The sequence below is a fragment of the Urocitellus parryii genome, chromosome 6, assembly GCF_045843805.1.
Source record: "Urocitellus parryii isolate mUroPar1 chromosome 6, mUroPar1.hap1, whole genome shotgun sequence".
NCBI lineage: Eukaryota > Metazoa > Chordata > Mammalia > Rodentia > Sciuridae > Urocitellus > Urocitellus parryii.
This window is the reverse complement of record NC_135536.1, coordinates 125,597,198-125,614,379: the sequence shown is the minus strand read 5'-3', so window position 1 is coordinate 125,614,379 and position 17,182 is coordinate 125,597,198. Positions and strand designations below refer to the sequence as shown.

The following is a 17,182-nucleotide window of genomic DNA, read 5'->3' as shown; positions in this document are numbered from 1 at the left end:
TTAGGAGTCATTGACTTACTTTACAACCCTCATATGAGAAAAACTTCAATTTTCCTAAAATTTCATTGAAATAATATTGAAACATTGTGAAACAATATTGAGTCACAGACTCATACCTGTGACATAGTGTGGTGTGGCATTATTTGTATCTAAACATTGGTAAACATAGTTATACCCATTTGCAGTGTTTTTGTGTTGCTCTAGTTTTGTGTATTTGAAGGTTATTGATGAAAATTCATCAATAAAACACAATAACATTTTAGCTACAGTTTTTAATTTTCTATATATGGATTGTTCAACATGCGTAAACAAATCCAATCCCCAGTGGCCTAATATCTCATTTCAAAATCCTTACTTTTACAGTTTCAGGAATATAATTTTAAGGGAGTTCAAATGTACTGTGTCTTGCTAATTATTATTTACATGGATTCTTTTAAAATATAGACAAGTGATGATCGATGAGATGATCACATCTCAGTGTGACACCTACTGACTGATTATCTAAAGTCAACACATCTATATGTATTATACTTATTGTGTTTGTTGAATCAATGATCCATAGCATAGGTAATGGCTCAGTTTTTGAGCACTGACCATTGCATTTAATTGATAAAAAGTACACATACATCATATACTCAATAACATACAATTCACTCTTAGTCAGGCATGGTGGTGCATACCTATAATACCAGTGATTCATAAAGCTGAGGCAGGAAGATCACAAGTTTGAGGTCAGCCTCAGCAATTTAGTGAGGCCCTAAGCAACATAGTGAGACCTTGTCTTAAACCAAAAATGAAACATTAAAAAAAAAAAAAAAACGCTAAGGATGTGGGTCAGTGCCTGCTGGATTCAATCCCCAGCCCCTGCCCCAAATATAATTCACCCTCTTAAAAAATATCCTATTCCTTATTCCTGTCCTCTTAGATAATGACTCTGAGGGAAAAGTACTCTTGCCTTCTGCAATAAAAGGCAGCCAAATGTTCTGAACTGAATGTGCATGAACTCTAGCCCACCTTAACACCAGGAATGCACGAACTATCTCTGCTGCATATTTAGGTAATGTGTAGATGTATACATGAGGAGGGAGTGCCATTGCTTCAATCAATGTTGAGAATTTATGCAATCTCAAAGGCAGAAGATCACATAAAAATCATGGCCCATAGAAACATGTTGGCAACTATCCTCAGTGAAAGTTGTTAGATATGAATTTGGGCACCTTTTTTTTATTCTAGATTTTATTTTGGGCATGAGAAAACAAAATACCTGAGATAAACTTGTGTGACTAAACCAAAAGATATGCTTATAAGTGAAGAACAAATGCTAATCTAGTAAGCTTTATTCCAGTGACCTATAATTCTATTCATAGCTCTCTTCCTCTCATTGCATCTTACAGTAAATTTACAGAAAGAGTTACACTTTCCACTAATATGATGTGAGTGCCATCCTTTGGTCATAAATATATTCCAAATAGACCATCCAACTAGTGAAGAGTCTCCCCAAGTAAGTAAGGTCTACTCATTTGGTCAATCTGAATATTGATATGTATTCTTTTTTAAAAAAAATATTTATTTTTTAGTTGTAGTTGGACACAACACCTTTGTTTTATTTATTTATTTTTATGTGGTGGTGAGGATCAAACCCAGGGCTTCACATTCACTAAGCAAACACTCTATTGCTGAGCCACAACCCCAGCCCCTTGATATGTATATTTATTGAGTGGCTGCTCTACTTAACCAAAGACAAAATCTTTAATTATTACCTAACTTTGATGTGCCTGAAAGTTATGGAATTTTTTTATTGATAGACCAATGTTCAATATTCATTTATTTTTTATAAGAAACTACACCAAAATTTGTGTAATATAAGCTATAATCCTAAGAGTTTCATTCTGCCTTTGATATACTGCATAAATATCAAAAATTTAAGGATTCTAACAACAAAAATGAAAATGTGAGACTTTATATTACAAGTTCCAATAGTAACTTGATATTTCCATTATGCCTCAAATTAATTTTATTGATGAGGCAATTCATACATGAATTTCAGTTGCTTAATAGAATGTGAATGTTTTAATTTTAGAATAATGAAAGTTGATTCAATGAATGATAAATGCTGCTTGAAAACCAATGTTATTCAGAGTTGTTGATACCTAGTTATGGACTATGACATAGTTGTACCTTCAATTGTATCCTTTTAGACTTCAAATGAAGTTGAACATGCAAAATATTAGTGCTGTGTCCCAAACATATATATAAGGAAGACAGGATAAATGAAATGCTCTATAATTTGACTAACATAAGAGCAGTTCCAAAAAGATAAGATCTCTGTATTATGTGTCACTTATGCATTGATTGATATTAGGCTACAACCTCCATAACAGGACATTTTTAAAGTAAATACCACCCATCAAGGAAAACATTAAACTACTCATACCTCATGAGAGGTAGACATACATTTGACACTAGCACAGAAGCTCAAAGTGGAGAAAACAGCTTTGACCTGATGAAATGAGGGATCAAAATGAGATGAATGTTTAAACAAGAATACACTGAAATTCATTACATAAATGGAAACATAGTAGCCAGGGTGGAGGCCCATGCCTATAATCCCAGTGACTTGGAGGGCTGAAGCAGGAGGATCACAAGTTTAATGCCAGTCTCGGCAACTTAGTGAGGCCTTGACTCAAAATTAATTTTTTTTTAAAAAGGGGCTGGGGGGCTGGGGATGTGGCTCAAGCGGTACTGCGTTCGCCTGGCATGCATGGGGTGCTGGGTTCAATTCTCAGCACCACATAAAAATAAAATAAAGATGTTGTGTCCACCGAAAAAACTAAAAAAAAAATAAATAGTAAAAAATATTCTCTCTCTCTCTCTCTCTCTCTCTCTCTCTCTCTCTCTCTCTCTCTTAAAAAAATAAGGGGGGGGGAGTGCTGGGGATATAACTCAGTGGCAAAGTACCCTGGGTTCAAACTCAAACTCCAGTACCAAAATAAAAGAAGAAACATGACTTTTGAATAACCAAGGATAAGCATGTCCAGGTCAAAGAGAATGCATGTGGATAAAGGAGGAACCTTGGGCTGAGTAGATGATGTTAATTTATATTGTTTTAAAAAGAGGTAGTGACTTTAAAATAATGCTAAATAGGATTACACAAAAGAGCAGACTAAGTGAAAATTCTGAAAGAGGATATTGGAATGAATATTTTGACACTCAGGGCAAGTGAATTTGAAAGGAACCTCGAGATATTCAAAGGACCTCTTTCCAGGTGATCTAAATGAACCAATAAAACTCATTCAGAAGAATTGGTGTATACCCAAGAAACTAGAACTCCAAAAATATTTGCTGCCCCTCACTCAGCTCATTTTCACTAATTATGCTGACTTTTAGTGAGATGGGCTACCAAGATTGGCACCACTGCCTCAGTGGTCATAAGTGAGTGGATTTCAGGAGTCATGAGCCATTAAGCTATGGAGTTGGAAGTCATGAAGGCCACCTTTAGGGCCATAAGGATGGATTCATTAGACAACCTGAATCACAACGTGGGGATAAATTCCGATTAATAGACATAATTTCTGTACCTCACCCCACATATTACTTTCAATAATAACTTGCAATGGTGAAGGAAGTCAAGTCAAGAGAAAATTGGTTTCTTCACAAAAACACATGGCAAGCATTACCCTCCTGAGTGTAGGTTTCGGTCCACCCAATACTGCCACTAGGTCTGAGTGGGGCAAAGGGAAATTAGGAGATCATCAGTGTCTTGAAAGAACTTTTGCCCATGATGGATCCAGTCCTCAGAGATGCGGTACTAAGATTCAGGAATTGGCCCTACACACAGCCATGATTAGGCAGATTGTGTTGAGAAGTGGGGTAGGTAATGGTCACCATGAAGCATCAAGGGATGGAGGTAATGTTGAATCAATTGGCTGAGGTTGAGAAAGATGCTATAGGAAGGGCCTCACCCTCCAAGAAAGCACTTTGTGTGTCCACATTCTCTGAGTCAAGATCAAGCATCCCTCTGAAAAACAGCCCTTATACTTGGAGTGACCCAAGGCAATGTGCTGGTCAGGAAGAAATATGAATGTTGGCTAAATTCCTCATGATGATGTTAAGACTGATTCTGAACCATGGGTTCCTCCACAGGCTGGAAGAATCTTATTTCAGGTGAAGGAAGAAACATTCATCATGGTTTCCATATTTTGGCTTTGCTCTGTGTCTGAGATGTGTACAGAAAATAGATGAGGATGATCCCAAGAAAGAAGATGGTTCAGGGGCCACAGCAGAGATTTCTGAGTTCTGTGGTTTGAAATACTACCTAGGTATGAGCACTATTCATTGAATTGGGATATCAGATTTGAGACTGTGGAGATGCACAAGAATACCTTTCAGTGTACATAGAATCACTGGAAGAGAACCATGTACACTAGACTTGGTATGAGACAGAGGCCAGACAGATGAACAATGACAGATAAACAATCAGGCCTCTATTCAAAATCTCTTATTACAAAGACTTTTCCTGATGGGCTGTGGCTGTGGCTCAGAGATAGCACACTTGCCTGGCATGTGTGGAGCACTGAGTTCAATTCTCAGTACCACATATAAATAAATAAAATAAAAGTCTATCAACAACTAAAAAAAAATTTCAAAAAGCTTTTCCTGAATCCCCAATCTTACAATGTATGAAATCTGCCTCCTTCCCATTCTTAACCAGATCAATCATGAATGCCAGCTATGAGGCAATGCCAAGAGATACTAAAGAGTCTTCCAAATTAAAGAAACTCCTTAAAGGAATTATCATAATATCCGAACATTTTTCCCTGAAAGACTGAGCCATTCTTTGTTCACACCTATGCCTTCTCTCTCAATCCAAGTTGTATCTTGCACCTGAAGGTGAAACACTCCATATCTCCTGTATCAGATTATGCTATGACACATGGTATGGCAATGAGGGCATAAGAGTCAACCAAAACCAGAAAAGGCTCCAAGTGTGCAAAAGTTACATGCTCTGGTATGCTGGTGAAAACCAGCATCCAAATTAGGTCACTTTTTAGATTACCTCATCACCTCCCTCCATTGGGAAAATACATAGAACAAACACAGCTAAAAGAAATCATATTCACTTGTAAAAAATGGTACTCCTATAGGCTGAATTTGTAGCTCAGGGGTATGATGATGGCCTAGCATGCATTATTAGCATATGGGTTTGATCCACAGCACAGAAAAACAAAAACAAGACAGTTCTACATCTTACACACACAAAAAAAACCCTAATTTTAGATTTATATGAACTAAAGTGAAAAGTAGAACATGGTACACATCAACAAATATAACTAATTCTTAATTTTATAGCCAAAAAAGTAGTGTAGCAATGAGAAATATACGAACTCTTAGTAAGAAAATAAGACCATAAGAAAAATTATCCTCAATAAGACAAATGCTTAAAACCATAGAATGAGACAGAGAGTCAGGTTCAAGTAATGTGCTGAAAGAAAATAACAAGGGAACTCAAGCATCACTATGTCCCTCTAGGGGCAGCCACACTGGGGGCAACAGACCTGGAAGTCCCACCAGGAATCCCAGGTAGTCCAAGCTGGTGGAGATGCTCCTCAATCAGGCACAAAAGTTCCAAGCTCAGGGTACTTGCTACTCTTCCCACAAGAAAGTTCCAGGGCTACCTCTTGCTCAGCTCCTTTGCCCTCCTTTTGCTTTCCAAGGAGACCAGCAGAGGAGGCTGGCCCCTCTTCCTCCACAGGCAAAGTTGAGCCGATGACTGGGGTTATGGGGCTGAATCACTACTGCAGGGGAGAGCAAAGGGTGAAGCCAGGAGGCAAAGGTGGAGGCCTCAAGCCAAGGTGAAGACAACCCTGAGATCCTTTGTTCAGGAAGGAAGCCATTTGGGGATCTCCTTGCTCCAGGTCACCTTCCTTTCTTGAGGAGCAATGGTGACAGGATAGATGCTCATCAGAGAAGTTGAAGTAAAGGGCAGAGCTCCCTGGAACCCAGGTCTCCATTTTTCCTGGGCCAGAGGAGGGACTAATTGGCTACAGGGTTCCATTGGCTTCATGGCAATGCTGTGTGCCTATGGGGCATCAGGCCCCCGGGGTTTGGGAGGATGAAGGGCATGAATGGGCTTCCCACTGATGGGAAGGACTGGCCAACTTCTAGAGTGCCAGGGTATCCAGGGGGCACAGCATGGTAGCAGTCAAGGATGATGAGGGGGCTCAGGGACTGCTGAACATGCAGGGGACCTAGCTTGGACTCCTGTATCCTCTCCATGTCTTCCTTCAAGCCTGCCTTTGTTTAGCGCCTTATCACTGGCATTTCTGGGTGCCAGGGCATTATCCTAAGGGTACCCCAGGAAGGTGTGTGGTCAAAAGTCTCCTAGAAAAATGGACTGTTGTTCTTTGGAGACCCAAGCTCAACTCCAGTCTGAAAGAATGGGGCCCAGGGGAAGGGTTTAGCTTCCTGGTGGGCTCCCATTGACATAGGGTCTGTGCCTGGGGCCAGGGAGCAACACACTGTGGGGCTGTACCAAGGAAGGAAGTGGCTCCAGGTTATGCAGTTCAGTGTTCTTGGGACTGTGGCAGAAGAGGTGTCTTTTTGGACCCATGCACTCAAGGGAAGGATGCGTGATTCTCCCACATGCTGGCCAATGCACAAAGACTCCTGTAAGGGCAGCTTGATGGTAAGTGTGCCTTGGGCCCAGAGCCTAGTCTAGCTATCAGACCCTGCTGGGACTCCTTGATACAGGAGGGGGCAGTGGAATGCTGAATCCATGGGGTCATAGGCATCTCATCCTGTCCCTTGTTCCCAGGGACCCACAAGTGCACCTTTAGACACTGGGCTTGCAGGACTGGTGGTCACAGCTGCAGATAGGGGTCACCTTTGGGGATGGAACACTGGGGTCCATATAGGAAATGACTGTGTGAGCCTGCCCCAAGGCTGGCATCCTTCCCCCTCCTCAGCTGTTTTCCTCTTTCATCCAGGTCATGCTCCCGACAGAAAGAACGCCTTGATCCTCCTGGCAGCAGCCTAGCCCTGACTTTGCCAATCCTCAAGGCCCCTTGGCACACTGACCTGGCGTATCCATCTTGGTAAGCCAATCCAGGTGCCAGTGCCAGTGAGAGGATGTATGGGGAGAGGACCATCTAGGTTTAGGTTGATGATGATACCTTTATTGTCTTGAAAAGAGATAAAGACATAAAAATCATGCTCAATAGGATTATGATGAAGCCCAGGCTAGGGGACATTGGTGGAAAAGGATCTGGGTATTGCTATGTCCCTCTTAAAGAGAGTGGTCACAATGGGGGCCATAGACCTAAAGGCCCCACCAGGCATCCCAGGAGGCCCAAGCCTTTGGAGGTGCTTCTCAGTCAGGCCCCAAAACTCCATACTCAGAATGTGGGCACTGGCTACTCTGGGCACATGACAAGTCCCAGAGCCAAGCTTTTGCTCAGCTCCTTTGTCCTCCTTTTCCCTTCCAGTGAGAGAAGCAGAGCAGATGGATGCCTCTGACAGGCCAGGCACAGGTGAGCAGATGGCCAGGGTCATGGGGCTATATTGCTGCTGCTAGGAGGAATGAAGTGTGAAGCCTGGGTCAAAATTGGTGGAGGCCTTTACCATGGCCACTGGCTACCCTGAGATGCCTTGTCCAGGAGGGTTGCCATTTGGGGATTTCCCTGCTAAAGGTCACTTTCTCTTCTTGACCCTTCATGGTGATGGGGCAGAGGCTAATCATAGATGTTGATGTGAAGGGATGGACAAGTATGTTCCCAATTAGGCAACTGCAGTCACCGGGCCAGAGGAGGGACTTGTTGGCTACAGGTCACTGCCACTGGTTTCATGGCAGCAGTATGTGCCTATGGGGCATCTGTCCCTGGGGGCTGGGAGGATAAAGGCATGAATGAACTTACCCCTGATCAGAGGGACTGGGCAAATTCTGGAGTGCCAGGCATCCAGGGGGGCATGCATGATAATGGGCAGGGATGATGAGGGGTGGGGTAAAGGGCATGGTCTGTATTCAATTTATGGGTACAGGAGGAGGTTTAGAGAGATTCCATGGGATGTAGTACAGAGGCACATGTGGGTGTTTGGCTGTGGTCATGTGCCTTGAATACTTTTGCTGATAGGATGGAAACATGAGCCCAGCAGCAATTGTTAAGTGTTCAGCTGCAGCCAATTGCCCTCTTTGATCTCTTATTTGAAGTTCAAGTTAGATCTTTTGTCAAGGTTTTTCCTGTCTTTCTGTGCATGTGTTGTGTTGTTATTGTTTTTTCCCCATTTTATATGTGCATTCTTACTGTCATACTTTGTGTAGGATGTGTCTCCCAATATCTCTTTTTTAATGGTAGAATATTTGGAGGTCTTTTGTTTTATATTTGAGTGACATAAAGTCATCAGTTCTTTCTAGTCTTTTTTAAATAATATTTTTTTAAATTTTTTAAAATTGTAGATGAACACAATATCTTCACTTTTATTTATTTTTATGTGGTGCTGGGGATCGAACCCAGAGCCTCACACGTGCAAGGCAAGTGCTCTATCACTGAGCTCTAGCCCCAGCCCCAAAATATTTATTTTTTAGCTATAGGTGGACACAATATCTTTATTTTATTTTTATATGGTGCTGAGGATTGAACCCAGTACCTCATTCATGCTAGGTGAGTGCTCTGCCTCCGAGTTACAACCCCAGCCCCAGTTCTTCCTAGTCTTAATGGTTTGATTGGATTGTAACTGTACCTAATTGAAATGTTCCTGCAAGAAGTAGATTATTAGTTGTCTTCCCTGTAAGTGCTCATCTTCCTTATATATCTTTTTCTTTTTCCTTCTCTCCTTGATGCCTGGCTGCCATAATGGATGTTTACTCATCCAGCTTGCCCTTCTACAGTCAAATTCTTCCTTACCTGTAACTACGTTTAATGGACTGTATTATCCTTGGAGTGATTATCTGAACTGTGAGTACTAAAAATTTCCCTCCTCTATGTTTCTCTTGACAGGTTTTTTTTTACAGTGACCCAAATCTGATTAATACAAAAATTGGTACCAAGAAGTTGGGTCCCTGTTGTAACTAACCTGACCATACAGTTCACAATCCTTTGGAGTCAGTTTGCAGAGGAATTTAAAAGGTTTGGAGATAAAGCCTGTAGAAGGTCTCAGACATTTTATGAATAGCCTAAAAGGTGACTCAGTTTGGCTCAGAATACCATAATTCTGATAGAAATGTGACCTGTGTTCATAAGGTTTCATCAGGAAAGGGGAACTTGGTTGGGACTAAATAAAGGCCATTCATGTTATATCTGGCAAAAAAAAAAAAAAAAAAAAAACTTACCTATAGTTTACCCGTGTCTTGAGACGTTGTTTGAGCCTGAATTTAAAGATGATGAACAAATTAATTTATGTTACTGACAACATTTTAACCAGGTTTACTGTGAGTTTCCAGGGCAGAACATAGAAATGCAAGATTGTAAAAACTTGAGTTTAGCTAGAAAAGTTTGTATAAAACTGAGGCCAAGGAAGATGTGGTTGTTAAAGTGATCACAACCAATAAAGATTTGCTAATTACTTTACACAGAGATAATAGGAAGATGCCTTGACAGCATCTCAGTAATTTGTAAGACCATATCTATTGCAGGTTCAAGAGTCTTGAAAGAAAAATTCCTTGGAGAATAGATTATGGAAGTGCCCTGCTTTCACCAAGGGGCCTAGAAAGTTTTTCATCCAGTATATTGAGCTGCCCAGGCACCAAGAAGCTGCTGTAGCTGTGATTCTAGGTGGCCCAGATATTGCATGAGTCGGCAGTAGACTTTGGCATAATCCACATGGTTTTGGTTCTTCAGGAGTGCAGAATGCTGGAATTAAGGTGTTGTGGGAGCTTCCATTGATATTTCAAAGGAAGTCTTGTAAGGCCAGGCAAAGTGTAACAGGATCAGAGTCCCTGCAGGCTGCTGTGGAGAAAGTGATGGGTGAAGCTGTAAAGTCAAAGTCTGAATGGATACCCAGGAATTAAGAGATGCCAGTAACAAGGACGGACCATCTGCTAAGGAAAGCTTCTGACTGTGGAGGAAGCCAGGCTAAAAGAGAGTCTATGTGCATGCTGTAATTAGCAATGTCAAAACAGCCAGGAGCCCTTGCTCTGCTGGAGTTCTTTAGAGAGCACATCTCACAGCTATGTGTCCTAGAGGCTTTAGGTGGAGTTGCACTACCTTTTTGCCTGGCTGGGTTTCAGTTTTGGTTGGACCCCATCCCTTCTTTCCATGTCCTTATTCCTCCTATTGAAATTGGAATGTTTACTCTGTGCCACTGTATATTGAATATATATCTTACAGTTATAAGATGTATTACAAGAGCTCACAGTCAAGAATTTGCCTTGAGTCTCAGAGGCGAAGACCTTGGATTTGGATTTTTCAACTGTTAAGACTACGGGATTCTTGGAGATGAAGTAAATGCATTTTGCATTGTGTGGTTGACATGAACTTTTGAGGGCCAAGTATGAAATGTTATGCTTTGGACATGAGATCACTGATAAATTCCCCATGAATGTAGGACTATGGTAATGGAGGAGATCCAGTATGCCTATGAAACTAAAATTTAATAATTTGATGACCAAAACAATGCCAAATTTTCAGCTCCTGAGTATCATGAGACATTATTATTTTCAGAATATTGAAGGTACATGTTAAAAATTATGACAGTTGTTTCTAATATGAAAATGATGCTAACCAGATCTCCAATTCATGAATTCATTATTGGTTCTCCTCAATGCCTAATTGGCGCGCTTGATGGTATCTTCACTTCTCACTGAAATTTTCAGTTCTATTGCTGTTTACCCATTCTTGTCCTCCTAGATAAGGACTACTGAGCAAGAACCTGCTTTGTCAACTCCTGCCACTCAGGTATGCTGCAGTGAATCTAATGAGTCTCCTGTCCCTTTGAACCATGGTTTCAGGATGCCATTCTGGTAGGTGTTTACAAAGCAAAGTGGATATATGTGTAGAGAATATCTTAAGGAGACATGATGATGTAAAAATCATGCTCAATGGGACTATGCTAAGGCTCAAAATAGGCAAAAATCCTGGCAACAAGGTGTAAGAAGTAATTAGATTTGGAGAGGGGTATTCATTTCAGGATAAGAATGAAGAAACTTTGAAGTGTATCTTGTTTTACCTGCCTCTCTTTGTTTCATAGAGAATATTCATATTCCTTTATTCTGATCTTCATATCTTTATTTTTATTTCTCATAAATTGGATGTTTTAGCTTATTTTTCCTCCTTGTGTGCTTCAGAGTGTTCATCCAGAAAAGAAATGCCATTACATGCATTAGATATGAATTCTTCCATAGTGATTAAAGATTAACAGGTAGACTATTTGACTATTGAAGTCTAGCCTTTGAAATGATTATAGCCAGGCCTCGTGGCACAAGTCTTGTAGTCCTAGCTACTCAGGAGACTGAGGCAGGAGAATCACTTGAACTCTGGGCAGAATAACAAGACCCCATCTCAAAAAAAGAAAGGGCGGGGAGGGAGGAAGGAATAAAAGAAAGAAGACATTCCATGCATTCATTTATGCAAAATGAATGATAACCTGTTCTTCCCAATGAGTGACTGATGAATACTCATTAAACTCTTTCCACCTAAACAAAACATGCTTTGATTTTGATTTGAAGATAGGATGTTTTGTAATTCATTGCAATTATCTCTTCAGTGATTCTATATGCACAAATTAACAATCTGTTTCTCTTATTCTATTCTGTGGATTACTATGGTATTATAATGTTTTTGGATCATTGAGCACTATTTACAACTGAAAGACTTTGCAATTTCAGAGAATTGTTTGAGACTGAGGCACAGTCATTCCTCCATAACTACAGGAAATTGATTCCAGGATCCCATGTAGACACCAGAATCTGCGGATGCTCAAGCTCCTTATATAAAATGGTATACTATCTGCATATAATGCAACCCTCCTGTATATTTTAAATCATCTCTGAATCATTTACAGTACCTAATACAATATAAATGCTTATATAACAATTTAGTTTTATATGTAAATAGTTATTATACTATATTGCTTAGGGAATGATAACAATACAACAAAAGAGTTGGTACATTTTCAATACAGATGCAACCATCGTTGGCCTAACTACATAGTACACAGTCCATGGGTATTTTAATTATGGATGCAAAACCCACAGATACCTAATCTATACTGTATATAAGCCACCATTTACTGAAATTGAAAGCAATGATTAGTCTTAAGTCCTATTTTCACATTCTGAGTCTTATGTAGTTTCACTATATTCAATAAAAGGTATACATATGTTATATATGATGCCAGTATTACTAATATAATTACTAATATAGGTACTTGCATATGTAACCAAGTGATGAAAGTAATATTTCATCTGTAGGTAAATCATTCCTTGACATGAAAACCTAAGATCAAAACACATGAAACCTATTTGCTTTGTCCTTACTGTAAGTGGCCAATCAATGTTCTGTAGCTTTTATAGTAGTTCATATTTGGAGTATCAAACATATCAGTCTTATAAAATTAGAAGTAGCTGTCAGGTGCCATATATACATAAGAGATGTAATGCTTCCCTTTGACTATGTTCTTATTCCTATCTCCTAGAAAAAGACTACTAAGGAAGGAATTTTTTACACTGTTGTACTCATGGGGCAATTTGTACCACCAAAGTGTCTGACAGTAAATATGTGGCATCTGGTTGACTATAGTACCAGTGTTTAAAGATCCATTTCTGGTAAGTATATTACACCTAAATATATGAGTGCCATGACTTTGCTCAATGATGATATGTTATCTTGAACAAAAGTGATGGCTCAAAAGTCAGGCTCATTTGGATTATGCTGAGGCCCAGCTTAGGTGAGAATTGTGAGATAAGACTTTTGGATTTTTTGGTTTCTTTTCATGAGAATTTTATTTTGGGTTTCCAATGATGAAGTCTCCTGTGAAACTCGTTTTCATTCTAAATACATTTTTTCTAAATGCTTCTAAGTCAAATTATGATCAAGTTTTCTATAATTCCAAATTTTCTTGAATATTTGGCACTAAGATATTGGCTTTTTTCTCTCTCATCTCATGTTTCAGTGAGTCCTTCTGGCACTATTCTACTGAGCAGAGGTGAAAGGCTACCTTTGCTGGCTAAAAAATTCCAAATTAGACCATTGGATTAGTGAAGACTCACCTCTATAATAATTATTTATTCATTTAGACAGTATATCATTATAGGGTATATAATATCATTATAGGATATATATATATCAAGGTTTATAGGGTATATCATCTTCACAATGATTGAAACATGAGAAAATTCTTACATTTATCTATAATTGCTTTTATGGAAGGTTGGGAAATATCATATGTTGGAATTATGCTCAGTGTGTTATAGTTATTTGGGGTCTCAATACACTAATAGAAAAAATATTAGTACTGAATTTTAACAGTGTTGGGATATTTTTTGATCACTGATGGATTGCCTGTCACTGAAGACCCTTGCAACTAGGGTAAGAAAATGAGTTTCATTAATGTTTCTTCAAAAAAATTGAAATTGGATAAACTGATGAACACATTGGTTCCTAATTTTTATCTCCCAAGTTCCTGTATTTTCATTATAATGAAAGTGTGTATGTGCTATGAGTAAAGTCAAATGTTAATAAGACCCTTGGGATAATCATGGCCATTTGTTGAGGCAAGACAATTACCATTATAGGTTATTCTTCTCAGTGAGTAACTTGTAGGCTTGATAGTATTCTTGAAAAAAAAATTATTTTTTCACTGAAATTGCACTGATAGAAAGTTGACAAGTTTTATGATTATAAGTACAATTCAAAGGTCTAATATTCATTTGATCTAAATACAGATGTTAATGTATTAACCCCAAATGTATGTCAGGATGAAAATGTTTCTGGTTCATTAATGACTCAGAACATAAAGACAATGACATAATGGCTATATGTTTGAATTCTAATATATATTTCAATTTATTCATAAAATGAAATGCAGTTATGAGTAGTCAGCTATATTTTTAACTGAGTGTTATGTGGCTCCACTAAGATCATTATATGATAAATTACAAGCAATAGATAAAATCAATAACTATTAATATAGCTTCCATTCATATGTAAATAAGGTTGATCAATTAAAGTTCTTGTTTCTGCCTTAAACAACTTTATAGGTTCTCCAAATTCAAGCAATTTTATATTTAGCCTTTATTCTATAGCATCTATAGTGGATAATTTTTCAGTATAAAGCAAATATCTCCATTAAGAAATAGCATGCATGAGCCATACATATTTTCCTCTTGATCTTGCTCTTCTTTCCTTAGGTAATGAAGACCAGTTTTGGCTTGTTGACACCAGTACAGCTGACACATCCAAGTACCTGTCTTGTTTCCTGTCAACTTCAATCATGGTTTAACAATACCATTATAGTAGGTATTCTCAGAAAAAGTGAATGAATGTATGTAGATGGTTTGTTTCAATGGTTTGTTTCAATGATAAGACCTTATATTTTCTTGAGGACATTGATGGCATAAACCAGGTGGCCCTTGTCTTTGTAGTGGGCTTAGTTAATTTATTTGAAGAGGGGAAGGGGTTATGGTTCCTGATTTTGTGGGTATTTTTGTTTTGTTTTGTTTTACAGGATATAAAATTTCTCCCTTTTTATCTTTTCCCCTTTACCAAATGATACCCAAAGGGAATAATTTCCCCCTTGCATTTTTCCTTCCCTGGAAGTATACATTTAGAAGACTGACTCTAAATTGTATCCTTTAAAATCATGCTTACCTCTTTAAATTAAGTCTGATTCTTTAAATCTTGCACTGGGCCATCTGACTGTTTACATCTAGTATAACTTAAAGTCTCCTTCCAGTAGTCAGAGATTCAGTCTGTCCACGTCATTTATGTGCAGGGTTTCCATGGCTTATATGTGGAGAAGACTAATTTCTAGAGTCACTGCACTATCCTGCAGGTCCCTCAAAGTGCTCTTCAACTTCTGTTGGGTGTGTGGACATGGCGTTGGGTCTGTTGCTTTATTTCTTTTTACTCAGTTACTTTTAAATTCTTGTATGTTCTGTCTTTAAGTAATGTTGAGATGTACCTTTGCAAAAAGTTTTGTACCTGTGTGTTTTAGTCAGCTGTTTTGCAGCTGTGACCAAAAAAACCTAACAAGAACATTTAAAGGAGGAAAAGACTATGTAAGGACTCAAGGTTCAGAGGTCTCAGTCCATAGATGACTGACTACCTTCCTCAGGGCCTGAGATAAAGCAGAACATCATGGCAAAAGTGTGTGGCCGAGGAAAGCAGCTGGGAACATGGTACCAGGAAGCAGAGAAAGAGCTCCATTCAACAAGAACAAAATATATATCTCAAAGGCACACCCCCAGGGACCCACCTCCTCTAGCCACAGCTTATCTGCCTACAGTTATTAACCAGTTATTCCCTGTCACAGGATTAATTCACTGATTGTGTTAAGATTCTCATAACCGGGCTGGGGATGTGGCTCAAGCGGTAGCGCGCTCGCCTGGCATACGTGCCGCCCGGGTTCGATCCTCAGCACCACATACCAACAAAGATGTTGTGTCCGCCAAGAACTAAAAAATAAATATTAAAAATTCTCTCTCTCTCTCTCTCTCTCTCTCTCTCTCTCTCTCTCTCTCCCCCCTCTCTCACTCTCTCTTAAAAAAAAAAGATTCTCATAACCCAGTAATTTCACCTCTAAACTTTCCTGCATTGTTTCATACATGTGCTTTTGGAGGATACCTTACATACAGACCATAACATTGTAAAAACTATTTGGTAACATTTGGAGCAGACATTTTGCTAGAATTATTACTATACCCCTCCATTATTTTTGACTTTTCAAAAATCTTGCTTTTTTCTGCCACAGTCTGGCTGGGCACAATTCAGGAGCCACTTGTCAAAAGAAACAAACTTTATTTTTAAAACTACAAACGCCAAACAAAACAGCTCCTCAGGAAAAACCCTCAGAGCCCAACTGCCACCACCGGCTTCCACACGCCTCTCTCACACACCCACCACCACCTCCCCCAATCCTCCTGCTCTTGAGGCCGATTGGCTAGGTCGCGTGGGCGGAGCCAAAGAAGTCCCCCAATGAGCAGTTCCGTAGTCTGAAGGGCAGGGAAACAGCCCAATGAACATGACCGCAGAGGAGCCAATCAGCTAGATGTTGCTGGGGCCACTGTGAGCCAATCATCAGCTGGCAGCTTGAAGGGCAGGGAAACAGCCCAATGAACATGACTGCAGAGGAGCCAATCAGCTAGATGTTGCTGGGGCCACTGTGAGCCAATCATCAGCTGGCAGCTTGAAGGGCAGGGAAACAGCCCAATGAACATGACTGCAGAGGAGCCAATCAGCTAGATGTTGCTGGGGTCACTGTGAGCCAATCATCAGCCGGCAGCTGGAAGTTTGCTGGCAGCTGGAAGTTTGCTGGGGCCCCTTTGGCTGTGGCTCTCAACATCTCCCCCTCTCTGTTTAAACAACAAGCATGTGGCTTAGGGACCGTGCCTGCCTTAGGTTGTCCAATACTACATATGGTCCTTACCCGTCTTCGGATGAGCTGACCTCAGGGCGTCAGCCTCCTGTCTTAGGTTGGTACCATTGTAATTGGATCTTACCCGTCATTGACTACCGGTCCAGTATACAGCCACACCTGTGGAGAGGTACCAGCGGGGGGGTGAGGTTCTTTGCCTCACCTCTGTTGGCCCCCAAATAGCTGAACGATCATTACAAGCAGAAGGGAGGAAGATATACCAAATAAATACTCCAACACTACCACAAGTCGCTGCACCAACAGATAGTTCACAATGCATACAAGTGAGTTTACAATGCATACAAGTGACACATAGTTTAGGCAAGTTCTGTAAGCGGTTCAGTGATGGCTATTGCAGAAACTGTAGATTAGTTTTATCTTTGTCTTCACTGGCACAGGGATGAAGATAGGAATTCTGGCAATAATGGCTAAAGAAAACATTGTGTAACATTCCAGAAGGCACTAAAAGAAAACAATTTTCTTAACAATTTACATTATCTTCACTGGCACTGGGATGAAGATAGGAATTTTGGCAATAATAGTTAATATTAATAATTGTGTAACATTCTAGAAGGCACTAAAAGAAAACAATTTTCTTAACAATTTACATTATCTT

General features: G+C 39.7%; 4 non-coding genes across 4 annotated transcripts; all 4 read left to right on the top strand.

Moving 5' to 3' along the window:
* The first annotated feature begins 3,085 nt into the window (after window positions 1-3,085).
* Window positions 3,086-3,152, top strand: LOC113192475 (small nucleolar RNA SNORD115). The gene has a single exon (XR_003302023.1). It is a non-coding gene; the product is annotated as a small nucleolar RNA SNORD115 (small nucleolar RNA).
* Window positions 3,153-7,156: 4,004 nt separating this feature from the next.
* LOC113192473 (small nucleolar RNA SNORD115) lies at window positions 7,157-7,236 on the top strand. The gene has a single exon (XR_003302021.1). It is a non-coding gene; the product is annotated as a small nucleolar RNA SNORD115 (small nucleolar RNA).
* A 3,740-nt stretch (window positions 7,237-10,976) lies between these two features.
* Window positions 10,977-11,052, top strand: LOC113192468 (small nucleolar RNA SNORD115). Its single transcript, XR_003302017.1, has one exon. It is a non-coding gene; the product is annotated as a small nucleolar RNA SNORD115 (small nucleolar RNA).
* Window positions 11,053-12,796: 1,744 nt separating this feature from the next.
* On the top strand, window positions 12,797-12,872 carry LOC113192474 (small nucleolar RNA SNORD115). The gene has a single exon (XR_003302022.1). It is a non-coding gene; the product is annotated as a small nucleolar RNA SNORD115 (small nucleolar RNA).
* Window positions 12,873-17,182: the final 4,310 nt, after the last annotated feature.